We start from the raw sequence: 16,278 nt of genomic DNA, 5'->3' as shown, positions 1-16,278 counted from the left end.
TCAATTATATTGTGCAGCTTATCTCACCACCTGTAGTTATTTAGGTGAAAGCTCCAAAATGCTTGCCTAATATGTCTGTTTATCCAAAAGGAAGTATAGAGGGAGAGCTAGATAGATAGCATTGCATTACATTACATTACATGGCAATGCAATGCACAGTTGCTGAAGTTGAACCAAAATGAGCTTGTCATCTGGCTTCTGCAACTTTTAACATGAAAAATCCAATGAGGAGAAGAAAAGCAAAGCCAAAGAGTCCATCCCAAAATCCGACAAACAAGCAAAATGAACAAAAAGCATTGAATTCAATTCTTTCTGATTTTAGAAACTGCATTAAAGAAGGGGTGCACCGGTCCTGGAGATACTGCAATACCAGGTCAATGCGTGGAGTGGACAGAGCAAGCTCTTTTTCCATCTCCCTGTTCTAAAAATCCATTTAATATATGGTCCCCAGATAGGGGACGTATCAGATATTAAACTGATAAGAACAGATACTACACTTGATCTTAGCCAAAAGGCCGAGAAGCGATAACCAGAATTGGTTTCCGACTACGGTGCCACCCAAGGATTCTGAAAAGTCCATTTGTGGAGATGGCCACCTGGACTCCCGTTAAGAAGACATGCTGTCAACCTCTAGATCCCTCACATGCCTGCACTTTTCGGCTTGCTGCTGCTGCAATCCACGCGTTTTAGATCTGCATAACTCCACCTCTTTTAGCACAGTACCCTCAACCCCCGGCTGTTCCCACCCGCCTCAACACCGTTGGAAGGAAGGAGAACCAATTAAGGCGGGGGGGGGTGGAACGAGCAGCTGTCTACCCTTAGCAGGAGGGTTGCTGATTAATTACCTCTCCTGCTGCTGCTGCTGCTGGCTGTCCAGCAGCAGACTGAAGGTGGCTGCTGCTGTGCGCAGGTATATAAAGGCTCAGAGCCTATTATGACACGCGCAGCCAGCGTTCCATTGCCACATTCCGTCTACTGCAGGCGGGATACCTGGATGGCTGAATGTCACTGAGAAGCTCACAGAGACCGCCATAAGCAACAGTTTAAAAGAATGCCACAGACTAATCAACCAAACTTTTTGGGTTGGTTTCTCTTTTATAGTCTGCATGCATTAAATGAAAGAAGTCAGTGTTCCAGCAGAGGGAGACAACGTTTCAGAAAAGGCATTGTAGCAAACCAAAAAAGAAATTTTAAGCGCAGCAGAGTAACCAGCTCACATACCTGTTAGCTCAGGTGAGTTTAAAAGGCTGCTGTTGATAACAAGGGCATTTGCTAAATAGATGGTGTGTGTGCAACAATATACTGAAAGGTCAATTATATTGTGCAGCTTATCTCACCACCTGTAGTTATTTAGGTGAAAGCTCCAAAATGCTTGCCTAATATGTCTGTTTATCCAAAAGGAAGTATAGAGGGAGAGCTAGATAGATAGCATTGCATTACATTACATTACATGGCAATGCAATGCACAGTTGCTGAAGTTGAACCAAAATGAGCTTGTCATCTGGCTTCTGCAACTTTTAACATGAAAAATCCAATGAGGAGAAGAAAAGCAAAGCCAAAGAGTCCATCCCAAAATCCGACAAACAAGCAAAATGAACAAAAAGCATTGAATTCAATTCTTTCTGATTTTAGAAACTGCATTAAAGAAGGGGTGCACCGGTCCTGGAGATACTGCAATACCAGGTCAATGCGTGGAGTGGACAGAGCAAGCTCTTTTTCCATCTCCCTGTTCTAAAAATCCATTTAATATATGGTCCCCAGATAGGGGACGTATCAGATATTAAACTGATAAGAACAGATACTACACTTGATCTTAGCCAAAAGGCCGAGAAGCGATAACCAGAATTGGTTTCCGACTACGGTGCCACCCAAGGATTCTGAAAAGTCCATTTGTGGAGATGGCCACCTGGACTCCCGTTAAGAAGACATGCTGTCAACCTCTAGATCCCTCACATGCCTGCACTTTTCGGCTTGCTGCTGCTGCAATCCACGCGTTTTAGATCTGCATAACTCCACCTCTTTTAGCACAGTACCCTCAACCCCCGGCTGTTCCCACCCGCCTCAACACCGTTGGAAGGGAGGAGAACCAATTAAGGCGGGGGGGGGGTGGAACGAGCAGCTGTCTACCCTTAGCAGGAGGGTTGCTGATTAATTACCTCTCCTGCTGCTGCTGCTGCTGGCTGTCCAGCAGCAGACTGAAGGTGGCTGCTGCTGTGCGCAGGTATATAAAGGCTCAGAGCCTATTATGACACGCGCAGCCAGCGTTCCATTGCCACATTCCGTCTACTGCAGGCGGGATACCTGGATGGCTGAATGTCACTGAGAAGCTCACAGAGACCGCCATAAGCAACAGTTTAAAAGAATGCCACAGACTAATCAACCAAACTTTTTGGGTTGGTTTCTCTTTTATAGTCTGCAGGCATTAAATGAAAGAAGTCAGTGTTCCAGCAGAGGGAGACAACGTTTCAGAAAAGGCATTGTAGCAAACCAAAAAAGAAATTTTAAGCGCAGCAGAGTAACCAGCTCACATACCTGTTAGCTCAGGTGAGTTTAAAAGGCTGCTGTTGATAACAAGGGCATTTGCTAAATAGATGGTGTGTGTGCAACAATATACTGAAAGGTCAATTATATTGTGCAGCTTATCTCACCACCTGTAGTTATTTAGGTGAAAGCTCCAAAATGCTTGCCTAATATGTCTGTTTATCCAAAAGGAAGTATAGAGGGAGAGCTAGATAGATAGCATTGCATTACATTACATTACATGGCAATGCAATGCACAGTTGCTGAAGTTGAACCAAAATGAGCTTGTCATCTGGCTTCTGCAACTTTTAACATGAAAAATCCAATGAGGAGAAGAAAAGCAAAGCCAAAGAGTCCATCCCAAAATCCGACAAACAAGCAAAATGAACAAAAAGCATTGAATTCAATTCTTTCTGATTTTAGAAACTGCATTAAAGAAGGGGTGCACCGGTCCTGGAGATACTGCAATACCAGGTCAATGCGTGGAGTGGACAGAGCAAGCTCTTTTTCCATCTCCCTGTTCTAAAAATCCATTTAATATATGGTCCCCAGATAGGGGACGTATCAGATATTAAACTGATAAGAACAGATACTACACTTGATCTTAGCCAAAAGGCCGAGAAGCGATAACCAGAATTGGTTTCCGACTACGGTGCCACCCAAGGATTCTGAAAAGTCCATTTGTGGAGATGGCCACCTGGACTCCCGTTAAGAAGACATGCTGTCAACCTCTAGATCCCTCACATGCCTGCACTTTTCGGCTTGCTGCTGCTGCAATCCACGCGTTTTAGATCTGCATAACTCCACCTCTTTTAGCACAGTACCCTCAACCCCCGGCTGTTCCCACCCGCCTCAACACCGTTGGAAGGGAGGAGAACCAATTAAGGCGGGGGGGGGGGGGGTGGAACGAGCAGCTGTCTACCCTTAGCAGGAGGGTTGCTGATTAATTACCTCTCCTGCTGCTGCTGCTGCTGGCTGTCCAGCAGCAGACTGAAGGTGGCTGCTGCTGTGCGCAGGTATATAAAGGCTCAGAGCCTATTATGACACGCGCAGCCAGCGTTCCATTGCCACATTCCGTCTACTGCAGGCGGGATACCTGGATGGCTGAATGTCACTGAGAAGCTCACAGAGACCGCCATAAGCAACAGTTTAAAAGAATGCCACAGACTAATCAACCAAACTTTTTGGGTTGGTTTCTCTTTTATAGTCTGCAGGCATTAAATGAAAGAAGTCAGTGTTCCAGCAGAGGGAGACAACGTTTCAGAAAAGGCATTGTAGCAAACCAAAAAAGAAATTTTAAGCGCAGCAGAGTAACCAGCTCACATACCTGTTAGCTCAGGTGAGTTTAAAAGGCTGCTGTTGATAACAAGGGCATTTGCTAAATAGATGGTGTGTGTGCAACAATATACTGAAAGGTCAATTATATTGTGCAGCTTATCTCACCACCTGTAGTTATTTAGGTGAAAGCTCCAAAATGCTTGCCTAATATGTCTGTTTATCCAAAAGGAAGTATAGAGGGAGAGCTAGATAGATAGCATTGCATTACATTACATTACATGGCAATGCAATGCACAGTTGCTGAAGTTGAACCAAAATGAGCTTGTCATCTGGCTTCTGCAACTTTTAACATGAAAAATCCAATGAGGAGAAGAAAAGCAAAGCCAAAGAGTCCATCCCAAAATCCGACAAACAAGCAAAATGAACAAAAAGCATTGAATTCAATTCTTTCTGATTTTAGAAACTGCATTAAAGAAGGGGTGCACCGGTCCTGGAGATACTGCAATACCAGGTCAATGCGTGGAGTGGACAGAGCAAGCTCTTTTTCCATCTCCCTGTTCTAAAAATCCATTTAATATATGGTCCCCAGATAGGGGACGTATCAGATATTAAACTGATAAGAACAGATACTACACTTGATCTTAGCCAAAAGGCCGAGAAGCGATAACCAGAATTGGTTTCCGACTACGGTGCCACCCAAGGATTCTGAAAAGTCCATTTCTGGAGATGGCCACCTGGACTCCCGTTAAGAAGACATGCTGTCAACCTCTAGATCCCTCACATGCCTGCACTTTTCGGCTTGCTGCTGCTGCAATCCACGCGTTTTAGATCTGCATAACTCCACCTCTTTTAGCACAGTACCCTCAACCCCCGGCTGTTCCCACCCGCCTCAACACCGTTGGAAGGGAGGAGAACCAATTAAGGCGGGGGGGGGGGTGGAACGAGCAGCTGTCTACCCTTAGCAGGAGGGTTGCTGATTAATTACCTCTCCTGCTGCTGCTGCTGCTGGCTGTCCAGCAGCAGACTGAAGGTGGCTGCTGCTGTGCGCAGGTATATAAAGGCTCAGAGCCTATTATGACACGCGCAGCCAGCGTTCCATTGCCACATTCCGTCTACTGCAGGCGGGATACCTGGATGGCTGAATGTCACTGAGAAGCTCACAGAGACCGCCATAAGCAACAGTTTAAAAGAATGCCACAGACAAATCAACCAAACTTTTTGGGTTGGTTTCTCTTTTATAGTCTGCAGGCATTAAATGAAAGAAGTCAGTGTTCCAGCAGAGGGAGACAACGTTTCAGAAAAGGCATTGTAGCAAACCAAAAAAGAAATTTTAAGCGCAGCAGAGTAACCAGCTCACATACCTGTTAGCTCAGGTGAGTTTAAAAGGCTGCTGTTGATAACAAGGGCATTTGCTAAATAGATGGTGTGTGTGCAACAATATACTGAAAGGTCAATTATATTGTGCAGCTTATCTCACCACCTGTAGTTATTTAGGTGAAAGCTCCAAAATGCTTGCCTAATATGTCTGTTTATCCAAAAGGAAGTATAGAGGGAGAGCTAGATAGATAGCATTGCATTACATTACATTACATGGCAATGCAATGCACAGTTGCTGAAGTTGAACCAAAATGAGCTTGTCATCTGGCTTCTGCAACTTTTAACATGAAAAATCCAATGAGGAGAAGAAAAGCAAAGCCAAAGAGTCCATCCCAAAATCCGACAAACAAGCAAAATGAACAAAAAGCATTGAATTCAATTCTTTCTGATTTTAGAAACTGCATTAAAGAAGGGGTGCACCGGTCCTGGAGATACTGCAATACCAGGTCAATGCGTGGAGTGGACAGAGCAAGCTCTTTTTCCATCTCCCTGTTCTAAAAATCCATTTAATATATGGTCCCCAGATAGGGGACGTATCAGATATTAAACTGATAAGAACAGATACTACACTTGATCTTAGCCAAAAGGCCGAGAAGCGATAACCAGAATTGGTTTCCGACTACGGTGCCACCCAAGGATTCTGAAAAGTCCATTTGTGGAGATGGCCACCTGGACTCCCGTTAAGAAGACATGCTGTCAACCTCTAGATCCCTCACATGCCTGCACTTTTCGGCTTGCTGCTGCTGCAATCCACGCGTTTTAGATCTGCATAACTCCACCTCTTTTAGCACAGTACCCTCAACCCCCGGCTGTTCCCACCCGCCTCAACACCGTTGGAAGGGAGGAGAACCAATTAAGGCGGGGGGGGGGTGGAACGAGCAGCTGTCTACCCTTAGCAGGAGGGTTGCTGATTAATTACCTCTCCTGCTGCTGCTGCTGCTGGCTGTCCAGCAGCAGACTGAAGGTGGCTGCTGCTGTGCGCAGGTATATTAAGGCTCAGAGCCTATTATGACACGCGCAGCCAGCGTTCCATTGCCACATTCCGTCTACTGCAGGCGGGATACCTGGATGGCTGAATGTCACTGAGAAGCTCACAGAGACCGCCATAAGCAACAGTTTAAAAGAATGCCACAGACTAATCAACCAAACTTTTTGGGTTGGTTTCTCTTTTATAGTCTGCAGGCATTAAATGAAAGAAGTCAGTGTTCCAGCAGAGGGAGACAACGTTTCAGAAAAGGCATTGTAGCAAACCAAAAAAGAAATTTTAAGCGCAGCAGAGTAACCAGCTCACATACCTGTTAGCTCAGGTGAGTTTAAAAGGCTGCTGTTGATAACAAGGGCATTTGCTAAATAGATGGTGTGTGTGCAACAATATACTGAAAGGTCAATTATATTGTGCAGCTTATCTCACCACCTGTAGTTATTTAGGTGAAAGCTCCAAAATGCTTGCCTAATATGTCTGTTTATCCAAAAGGAAGTATAGAGGGAGAGCTAGATAGATAGCATTGCATTACATTACATTACATGGCAATGCAATGCACAGTTGCTGAAGTTGAACCAAAATGAGCTTGTCATCTGGCTTCTGCAACTTTTAACATGAAAAATCCAATGAGGAGAAGAAAAGCAAAGCCAAAGAGTCCATCCCAAAATCCGACAAACAAGCAAAATGAACAAAAAGCATTGAATTCAATTCTTTCTGATTTTAGAAACTGCATTAAAGAAGGGGTGCACCGGTCCTGGAGATACTGCAATACCAGGTCAATGCGTGGAGTGGACAGAGCAAGCTCTTTTTCCATCTCCCTGTTCTAAAAATCCATTTAATATATGGTCCCCAGATAGGGGACGTATCAGATATTAAACTGATAAGAACAGATACTACACTTGATCTTAGCCAAAAGGCCGAGAAGCGATAACCAGAATTGGTTTCCGACTACGGTGCCACCCAAGGATTCTGAAAAGTCCATTTGTGGAGATGGCCACCTGGACTCCCGTTAAGAAGACATGCTGTCAACCTCTAGATCCCTCACATGCCTGCACTTTTCGGCTTGCTGCTGCTGCAATCCACGTGTTTTAGATCTGCATAACTCCACCTCTTTTAGCACAGTACCCTCAACCCCCGGCTGTTCCCACCCGCCTCAACACCGTTGGAAGGGAGGAGAACCAATTAAGGCGGGGGGGGGGGTGGAACGAGCAGCTGTCTACCCTTAGCAGGAGGGTTGCTGATTAATTACCTCTCCTGCTGCTGCTGCTGCTGGCTGTCCAGCAGCAGACTGAAGGTGGCTGCTGCTGTGCGCAGGTATATAAAGGCTCAGAGCCTATTATGACACGCGCAGCCAGCGTTCCATTGCCACATTCCGTCTACTGCAGGCGGGATACCTGGATGGCTGAATGTCACTGAGAAGCTCACAGAGACCGCCATAAGCAACAGTTTAAAAGAATGCCACAGACTAATCAACCAAACTTTTTGGGTTGGTTTCTCTTTTATAGTCTGCAGGCATTAAATGAAAGAAGTCAGTGTTCCAGCAGAGGGAGACAACGTTTCAGAAAAGGCATTGTAGCAAACCAAAAAAGAAATTTTAAGCGCAGCAGAGTAACCAGCTCACATACCTGTTAGCTCAGGTGAGTTTAAAAGGCTGCTGTTGATAACAAGGGCATTTGCTAAATAGATGGTGTGTGTGCAACAATATACTGAAAGGTCAATTATATTGTGCAGCTTATCTCACCACCTGTAGTTATTTAGGTGAAAGCTCCAAAATGCTTGCCTAATATGTCTGTTTATCCAAAAGGAAGTATAGAGGGAGAGCTAGATAGATAGCATTGCATTACATTACATTACATGGCAATGCAATGCACAGTTGCTGAAGTTGAACCAAAATGAGCTTGTCATCTGGCTTCTGCAACTTTTAACATGAAAAATCCAATGAGGAGAAGAAAAGCAAAGCCAAAGAGTCCATCCCAAAATCCGACAAACAAGCAAAATGAACAAAAAGCATTGAATTCAATTCTTTCTGATTTTAGAAACTGCATTAAAGAAGGGGTGCACCGGTCCTGGAGATACTGCAATACCAGGTCAATGCGTGGAGTGGACAGAGCAAGCTCTTTTTCCATCTCCCTGTTCTAAAAATCCATTTAATATATGGTCCCCAGATAGGGGACGTATCAGATATTAAACTGATAAGAACAGATACTACACTTGATCTTAGCCAAAAGGCCGAGAAGCGATAACCAGAATTGGTTTCCGACTACGGTGCCACCCAAGGATTCTGAAAAGTCCATTTGTGGAGATGGCCACCTGGACTCCCGTTAAGAAGACATGCTGTCAACCTCTAGATCCCTCACATGCCTGCACTTTTCGGCTTGCTGCTGCTGCAATCCACGCGTTTTAGATCTGCATAACTCCACCTCTCTTAGCACAGTACCCTCAACCCCCGGCTGTTCCCACCCGCCTCAACACCGTTGGAAGGGAGGAGAACCAATTAAGGCGGGGGGGGGGGGGTGGAACGAGCAGCTGTCTACCCTTAGCAGGAGGGTTGCTGATTAATTACCTCTCCTGCTGCTGCTGCTGCTGGCTGTCCAGCAGCAGACTGAAGGTGGCTGCTGCTGTGCGCAGGTATATAAAGGCTCAGAGCCTATTATGACACGCGCAGCCAGCGTTCCATTGCCACATTCCGTCTACTGCAGGCGGGATACCTGGATGGCTGAATGTCACTGAGAAGCTCACAGAGACCGCCATAAGCAACAGTTTAAAAGAATGCCACAGACTAATCAACCAAACTTTTTGGGTTGGTTTCTCTTTTATAGTCTGCAGGCATTAAATGAAAGAAGTCAGTGTTCCAGCAGAGGGAGACAACGTTTCAGAAAAGGCATTGTAGCAAACCAAAAAAGAAATTTTAAGCGCAGCAGAGTAACCAGCTCACATACCTGTTAGCTCAGGTGAGTTTAAAAGGCTGCTGTTGATAACAAGGGCATTTGCTAAATAGATGGTGTGTGTGCAACAATATACTGAAAGGTCAATTATATTGTGCAGCTTATCTCACCACCTGTAGTTATTTAGGTGAAAGCTCCAAAATGATTGCCTAATATGTCTGTTTATCCAAAAGGAAGTATAGAGGGAGAGCTAGATAGATAGCATTGCATTTCATTACATTACATGGCAATGCAATGCACAGTTGCTGAAGTTGAACCAAAATGAGCTTGTCATCTGGCTTCTGCAACTTTTAACATGAAAAATCCAATGAGGAGAAGAAAAGCAAAGCCAAAGAGTCCATCCCAAAATCCGACAAACAAGCAAAATGAACAAAAAGCATTGAATTCAATTCTTTCTGATTTTAGAAACTGCATTAAAGAAGGGGTGCACCGGTCCTGGAGATACTGCAATACCAGGTCAATGCGTGGAGTGGACAGAGCAAGCTCTTTTTCCATCTCCCTGTTCTAAAAATCCATTTAATATATGGTCCCCAGATAGGGGACGTATCAGATATTAAACTGATAAGAACAGATACTACACTTGATCTTAGCCAAAAGGCCGAGAAGCGATAACCAGAATTGGTTTCCGACTACGGTGCCACCCAAGGATTCTGAAAAGTCCATTTGTGGAGATGGCCACCTGGACTCCCGTTAAGAAGACATGCTGTCAACCTCTAGATCCCTCACATGCCTGCACTTTTCGGCTTGCTGCTGCTGCAATCCACGCGTTTTAGATCTGCATAACTCCACCTCTTTTAGCACAGTACCCTCAACCCCCGGCTGTTCCCACCCGCCTCAACACCGTTGGAAGGGAGGAGAACCAATTAAGGCGGGGGGGGGGGTGGAACGAGCAGCTGTCTACCCTTAGCAGGAGGGTTGCTGATTAATTACCTCTCCTGCTGCTGCTGCTGCTGGCTGTCCAGCAGCAGACTGAAGGTGGCTGCTGCTGTGCGCAGGTATATAAAGGCTCAGAGCCTATTATGACACGCGCAGCCAGCGTTCCATTGCCACATTCCGTCTACTGCAGGCGGGATACCTGGATGGCTGAATGTCACTGAGAAGCTCACAGAGACCGCCATAAGCAACAGTTTAAAAGAATGCCACAGACTAATCAACCAAACTTTTTCGGTTGGTTTCTCTTTTATAGTCTGCAGGCATTAAATGAAAGAAGTCAGTGTTCCAGCAGAGGGAGACAACGTTTCAGAAAAGGCATTGTAGCAAACCAAAAAAGAAATTTTAAGCGCAGCAGAGTAACCAGCTCACATACCTGTTAGCTCAGGTGAGTTTAAAAGGCTGCTGTTGATAACAAGGGCATTTGCTAAATAGATGGTGTGTGTGCAACAATATACTGAAAGGTCAATTATATTGTGCAGCTTATCTCACCACCTGTAGTTATTTAGGTGAAAGCTCCAAAATGCTTGCCTAATATGTCTGTTTATCCAAAAGGAAGTATAGAGGGAGAGCTAGATAGATAGCATTGCATTACATTACATTACATGGCAATGCAATGCACAGTTGCTGAAGTTGAACCAAAATGAACTTGTCATCTGGCTTCTGCAACTTTTAACATGAAAAATCCAATGAGGAGAAGAAAAGCAAAGCCAAAGAGTCCATCCCAAAATCCGACAAACAAGCAAAATGAACAAAAAGCATTGAATTCAATTCTTTCTGATTTTAGAAACTGCATTAAAGAAGGGGTGCACCGGTCCTGGAGATACTGCAATACCAGGTCAATGCGTGGAGTGGACAGAGCAAGCTCTTTTTCCATCTCCCTGTTCTAAAAATCCATTTAATATATGGTCCCCAGATAGGGGACGTATCAGATATTAAACTGATAAGAACAGATTTTTTTTTTTTTTTTTGAAAGCCCGAATTCGTGTACAAAACCCGAGTGCGCTTAAAAAAGTGACAAGTGCCACAAAAAAAGTGCACTAGGATGCTGGTCTTCTTAAAACCCTCTCCAAAAGGAGAAGGGTCCCCCAAACCATTCCCCGTCCCTCCGAGCCAGAAGGCCACAGCGAGGAACAGGGACAAATAGCCACCTCCAGCCGGAGCCAGAGGCGACCCAATCTTACCCCCAATACCTGCCCGAGTTCTCACCCGAGCAAGGCACTGGGAGCCAAAGACTGTGCTCCCCTCCCGGAAGAGGGGAGCCAACAATGCTCTCCTCCCGAAAGAGGAGAGCCAGGGGGGTTCAGGGGGGAGCGGAACCTGATGGCCACACACTCCCCCCCTAGACCTGCCAAGAGAGGAACCCGTAAGGGAACCGCATCCCGACAAAATCCTAGTAAGGACGTGGACACACGTGAAAAAGTGGACACACAGTGACAAAAAAAATTAAATAAATAGTGAAGGTTTCACAGTATAATACTGCCCGGACCTTCGACCGGGAATTGAAAAATTCCCCATCCTAAGGCCAGAAGGCCCGGAATAAGGGTGTGTGTGAAGAAAGAAATATTGAAGTGCTAGTGCAAATGTGCCATAAACTCAAGTGGGGTTCCCAATCCCAGTGAGTTAAGGCACCCCAGGGTCACCACTCCTGGGGCACTTCACACTTCGGGCTTTCGATCTTCCCCGGCCCAATGGCGTCGATCCTGGGGGGCCATGCTTTCCACCAGATGACTATATTAGCCAACTGGCGTACTAACAAGCGCCTAAACCCCAGTGTGCATAATGTATCAATCTACTAGGGCGGCCAACATCCAAAACCGCCTTTTCGAAAGATACTACACTTGATCTTAGCCAAAAGGCCGAGAAGCGATAACCAGAATTGGTTTCCGACTACGGTGCCACCCAAGGATTCTGAAAAGTCCATTTGTGGAGATGGCCACCTGGACTCCCGTTAAGAAGACATGCTGTCAACCTCTAGATCCCTCACATGCCTGCACTTTTCGGCTTGCTGCTGCTGCAATCCACGCGTTTTAGATCTGCATAACTCCACCTCTTTTAGCACAGTACCCTCAACCCCCGGCTGTTCCCACCCGCCTCAACACCGTTGGAAGGGAGGAGAACCAATTAAGGCGGGGGGGGGGTGGAACGAGCAGCTGTCTACCCTTAGCAGGAGGGTTGCTGATTAATTACCTCTCCTGCTGCTGCTGCTGCTGGCTGTCCAGCAGCAGACTGAAGGTGGCTGCTGCTGTGCGCAGGTATATAAAGGCTCAGAGCCTATTATGACACGCGCAGCCAGCGTTCCATTGCCACATTCCATCTACTGCAGGCGGGATACCTGGATGGCTGAATGTCACTGAGAAGCTCACAGAGACCGCCATAAGCAACAGTTTAAAAGAATGCCACAGACTAATCAACCAAACTTTTTGGGTTGGTTTCTCTTTTATAGTCTGCAGGCATTAAATGAAAGAAGTCAGTGTTCCAGCAGAGGGAGACAACGTTTCAGAAAAGGCATTGTAGCAAACCAAAAAAGAAATTTTAAGCGCAGCAGAGTAACCAGCTCACATACCTGTTAGCTCAGGTGAGTTTAAAAGGCTGCTGTTGATAACAAGGGCATTTGCTAAATAGATGGTGTGTGTGCAACAATATACTGAAAGGTCAATTATATTGTGCAGCTTATCTCACCACCTGTAGTTATTTAGGTGAAAGCTCCAAAATGCTTGCCTAATATGTCTGTTTATCCAAAAGGAAGTATAGAGGGAGAGCTAGATAGATAGCATTGCATTACATTACATTACATGGCAATGCAATGCACAGTTGCTGAAGTTGAACCAAAATGAACTTGTCATCTGGCTTCTGCAACTTTTAACATGAAAAATCCAATGAGGAGAAGAAAAGCAAAGCCAAAGAGTCCATCCCAAAATCCGACAAACAAGCAAAATGAACAAAAAGCATTGAATTCAATTCTTTCTGATTTTAGAAACTGCATTAAAGAAGGGGTGCACCGGTCCTGGAGATACTGCAATACCAGGTCAATGCGTGGAGTGGACAGAGCAAGCTCTTTTTCCATCTCCCTGTTCTAAAAATCCATTTAATATATGGTCCCCAGATAGGGGACGTATCAGATATTAAACTGATAAGAACAGATACTACACTTGATCTTAGCCAAAAGGCCGAGAAGCGATAACCAGAATTGGTTTCCGACTACGGTGCCACCCAAGGATTCTGAAAAGTCCATTTGTGGAGATGGCCACCTGGACTCCCGTTAAGAAGACATGCTGTCAACCTCTAGATCCCTCACATGCCTGCACTTTTCGGCTTGCTGCTGCTGCAATCCACGCGTTTTAGATCTGCATAACTCCACCTCTTTTAGCACAGTACCCTCAACCCCCGGCTGTTCCCACCCGCCTCAACACCGTTGGAAGGGAGGAGAACCAATTAAGGCGGGGGGGGGGGGTGGAACGAGCAGCTGTCTACACTTAGCAGGAGGGTTGCTGATTAATTACCTCTCCTGCTGCTGCTGCTGCTGGCTGTCCAGCAGCAGACTGAAGGTGGCTGCTGCTGTGCGCAGGTATATAAAGGCTCAGAGCCTATTATGACACGCGCAGCCAGCGTTCCATTGCCACATTCCGTCTACTGCAGGCGGGATACCTGGATGGCTGAATGTCACTGAGAAGCTCACAGAGACCGCCATAAGCAACAGTTTAAAAGAATGCCACAGACTAATCAACCAAACTTTTTGGGTTGGTTTCTCTTTTATAGTCTGCAGGCATTAAATGAAAGAAGTCAGTGTTCCAGCAGAGGGAGACAACGTTTCAGAAAAGGCATTGTAGCAAACCAAAAAAGAAATTTTAAGCGCAGCAGAGTAACCAGCTCACATACCTGTTAGCTCAGGTGAGTTTAAAAGGCTGCTGTTGATAACAAGGGCATTTGCTAAATAGATGGTGTGTGTGCAACAATATACTGAAAGGTCAATTATATTGTGCAGCTTATCTCACCACCTGTAGTTATTTAGGTGAAAGCTCCAAAATGCTTGCCTAATATGTCTGTTTATCCAAAAGGAAGTATAGAGGGAGAGCTAGATAGATAGCATTGCATTACATTACATTACATGGCAATGCAATGCACAGTTGCTGAAGTTGAACCAAAATGAGCTTGTCATCTGGCTTCTGCAACTTTTAACATGAAAAATCCAATGAGGAGAAGAAAAGCAAAGCCAAAGAGTCCATCCCAAAATCCGACAAACAAGCAAAATGAACAAAAAGCATTGAATTCAATTCTTTCTGATTTTAGAAACTGCATTAAAGAAGGGGTGCACCGGTCTTGAAGATACTGCAATACCAGGTCAATGCGTGGAGTGGACAGAGCAAGCTCTTTTTCCATCTCCCTGTTCTAAAAATCCATTTAATATATGGTCCCCAGATAGCGGACGTATCAGATATTAAACTGATAAGAACAGATACTACACTTGATCTTAGCCAAAAGGCCGAGAAGCGATAACCAGAATTGGTTTCCGACTACGGTGCCACCCAAGGATTCTGAAAAGTCCATTTGTGGAGATGGCCACCTGGACTCCCGTTAAGAAGACATGCTGTCAACCTCTAGATCCCTCACATGCCTGCACTTTTCGGCTTGCTGCTGCTGCAATCCACGCGTTTTATATCTGCATAACTCCACCTCTTTTAGCACAGTACCCTCAACCCCCGGCTGTTCCCACCCGCCTCAACACCGTTGGAAGGGAGGAGAACCAATTAAGGCGGGGGGGGGGGGGGGTGGAACGAGCAGCTGTCTACCCTTAGCAGGAGGGTTGCTGATTAATTACCTCTCCTGCTGCAGCTGCTGCTGGCTGTCCAGCAGCAGACTGAAGGTGGCTGCTGCTGTGCGCAGGTATATAAAGGCTCAGAGCCTATTATGACACGCGCAGCCAGCGTTCCATTGCCACATTCCGTCTACTGCAGGCGGGATACCTGGATGGCTGAATGTCACTGAGAAGCTCACAGAGACCGCCATAAGCAACAGTTTAAAAGAATGCCACAGACTAATCAACCAAACTTTTTGGGTTGGTTTCTCTTTTATAGTCTGCAGGCATTAAATGAAAGAAGTCAGTGTTCCAGCAGAGGGAGACAACGTTTCAGAAAAGGCATTGTAGCAAACCAAAAAAGAAATTTTAAGCGCAGCAGAGTAACCAGCTCACATACCTGTTAGCTCAGGTGAGTTTAAAAGGCTGCTGTTGATAACAAGGGCATTTGCTAAATAGATGGTGTGTGTGCAACAATATACTGAAAGGTCAATTATATTGTGCAGCTTATCTCACCACCTGTAGTTATTTAGGTGAAAGCTCCAAAATGCTTGCCTAATATGTCTGTTTATCCAAAAGGAAGTATAGAGGGAGAGCTAGATAGATAGCATTGCATTACATTACATTACATGGCAATGCAATGCACAGTTGCTGAAGTTGAACCAAAATGAGCTTGTCATCTGGCTTCTGCAACTTTTAACATGAAAAATCCAATGAGGAGAAGAAAAGCAAAGCCAAAGAGTCCATCCCAAAATCCGACAAACAAGCAAAATGAACAAAAAGCATTGAATTCAATTCTTTCTGATTTTAGAAACTGCATTAAAGAAGGGGTGCACCGGTCCTGGAGATACTGCAATACCAGGTCAATGCGTGGAGTGGACAGAGCAAGCTCTTTTTCCATCTCCCTGTTCTAAAAATCCATTTAATATATGGTCCCCAGATAGGGGACGTATCAGATATTAAACTGATATGAACAGATACTACACTTGATCTTAGCCAAAAGGCCGAGAAGCGATAACCAGAATTGGTTTCCGACTACGGTGCCACCCAAGGATTCTGAAAAGTCCATTTGTGGAGATGGCCACCTGGACTCCTGTTAAGAAGACATGCTGTCAACCTCTAGATCCCTCACATGCCTGCACTTTTCGGCTTGCTGCTGCGGCAATCCACGCGTTTTAGATCTGCATAACTCCACCTCTTTTAGCACAGTACCCTCAACCCCCGGCTGTTCCCACCCGCCTCAACACCGTTGGAAGGGAGGAGAACCAATTAAGGCGGGGGGGGGGGTGGAACGAGCAGCTGTCTACCCTTAGCAGGAGGATTGCTGATTAATTACCTCTCCTGCTGCTGCTGCTGCTGGCTGTCCAGCAGCAGACTGAAGGTGGCTGCTGCTGTGCGCAGGTATATAAAGGCTCAGAGCCTATTATGACACGCGCAGCCAGCGTTCCATT

At 45.6% G+C, this 16,278-nt stretch overlaps 11 non-coding genes and 2 pseudogenes across 11 annotated transcripts; all 13 read right to left on the bottom strand.

Annotated features, from left to right (window-relative positions):
* Positions 1-336: 336 nt before the first annotated feature.
* Positions 337-527, bottom strand: LOC141196766 (U2 spliceosomal RNA). The gene has a single exon (XR_012269163.1). It is a non-coding gene; the product is annotated as a U2 spliceosomal RNA (small nuclear RNA).
* Positions 528-1,646: 1,119 nt separating this feature from the next.
* Positions 1,647-1,837, bottom strand: LOC141196765 (U2 spliceosomal RNA). The gene has a single exon (XR_012269162.1). It is a non-coding gene; the product is annotated as a U2 spliceosomal RNA (small nuclear RNA).
* A 1,120-nt stretch (positions 1,838-2,957) lies between these two features.
* On the bottom strand, positions 2,958-3,148 carry LOC141196764 (U2 spliceosomal RNA). Its single transcript, XR_012269161.1, has one exon. It is a non-coding gene; the product is annotated as a U2 spliceosomal RNA (small nuclear RNA).
* Positions 3,149-4,272: 1,124 nt separating this feature from the next.
* On the bottom strand, positions 4,273-4,463 carry LOC141196763 (U2 spliceosomal RNA). Its single transcript, XR_012269160.1, has one exon. It is a non-coding gene; the product is annotated as a U2 spliceosomal RNA (small nuclear RNA).
* Positions 4,464-5,584: 1,121 nt separating this feature from the next.
* Positions 5,585-5,775, bottom strand: LOC141196762 (U2 spliceosomal RNA). Its single transcript, XR_012269159.1, has one exon. It is a non-coding gene; the product is annotated as a U2 spliceosomal RNA (small nuclear RNA).
* Positions 5,776-6,895: 1,120 nt separating this feature from the next.
* Positions 6,896-7,086, bottom strand: LOC141196761 (U2 spliceosomal RNA). Its single transcript, XR_012269158.1, has one exon. It is a non-coding gene; the product is annotated as a U2 spliceosomal RNA (small nuclear RNA).
* A 1,121-nt stretch (positions 7,087-8,207) lies between these two features.
* Positions 8,208-8,398, bottom strand: LOC141196760 (U2 spliceosomal RNA). Its single transcript, XR_012269157.1, has one exon. It is a non-coding gene; the product is annotated as a U2 spliceosomal RNA (small nuclear RNA).
* Positions 8,399-9,521: 1,123 nt separating this feature from the next.
* On the bottom strand, positions 9,522-9,712 carry LOC141196759 (U2 spliceosomal RNA). Its single transcript, XR_012269156.1, has one exon. It is a non-coding gene; the product is annotated as a U2 spliceosomal RNA (small nuclear RNA).
* A 1,121-nt stretch (positions 9,713-10,833) lies between these two features.
* Positions 10,834-11,014, bottom strand: LOC141196362 (U2 spliceosomal RNA; annotated as a pseudogene).
* Positions 11,015-11,811: 797 nt separating this feature from the next.
* Positions 11,812-11,903, bottom strand: LOC141196504 (U2 spliceosomal RNA; annotated as a pseudogene).
* Positions 11,904-13,023: 1,120 nt separating this feature from the next.
* On the bottom strand, positions 13,024-13,214 carry LOC141196757 (U2 spliceosomal RNA). The gene has a single exon (XR_012269154.1). It is a non-coding gene; the product is annotated as a U2 spliceosomal RNA (small nuclear RNA).
* A 1,122-nt stretch (positions 13,215-14,336) lies between these two features.
* LOC141196206 (U2 spliceosomal RNA) lies at positions 14,337-14,527 on the bottom strand. Its single transcript, XR_012268770.1, has one exon. It is a non-coding gene; the product is annotated as a U2 spliceosomal RNA (small nuclear RNA).
* Positions 14,528-15,652: 1,125 nt separating this feature from the next.
* LOC141196071 (U2 spliceosomal RNA) lies at positions 15,653-15,843 on the bottom strand. Its single transcript, XR_012268637.1, has one exon. It is a non-coding gene; the product is annotated as a U2 spliceosomal RNA (small nuclear RNA).
* Between the last annotated feature and the right edge of the window lie 435 nt (positions 15,844-16,278).

The sequence above is a fragment of the Phyllobates terribilis genome, unplaced genomic scaffold, assembly GCF_046119375.1.
Source record: "Phyllobates terribilis strain yellow unplaced genomic scaffold, ASM4611937v1 Scaffold_74__1_contigs__length_7073193, whole genome shotgun sequence".
NCBI classification, from domain to species: Eukaryota; Metazoa; Chordata; class Amphibia; order Anura; family Dendrobatidae; genus Phyllobates; species Phyllobates terribilis.
This window is presented reverse-complemented; position numbering and strand designations above follow the sequence as displayed.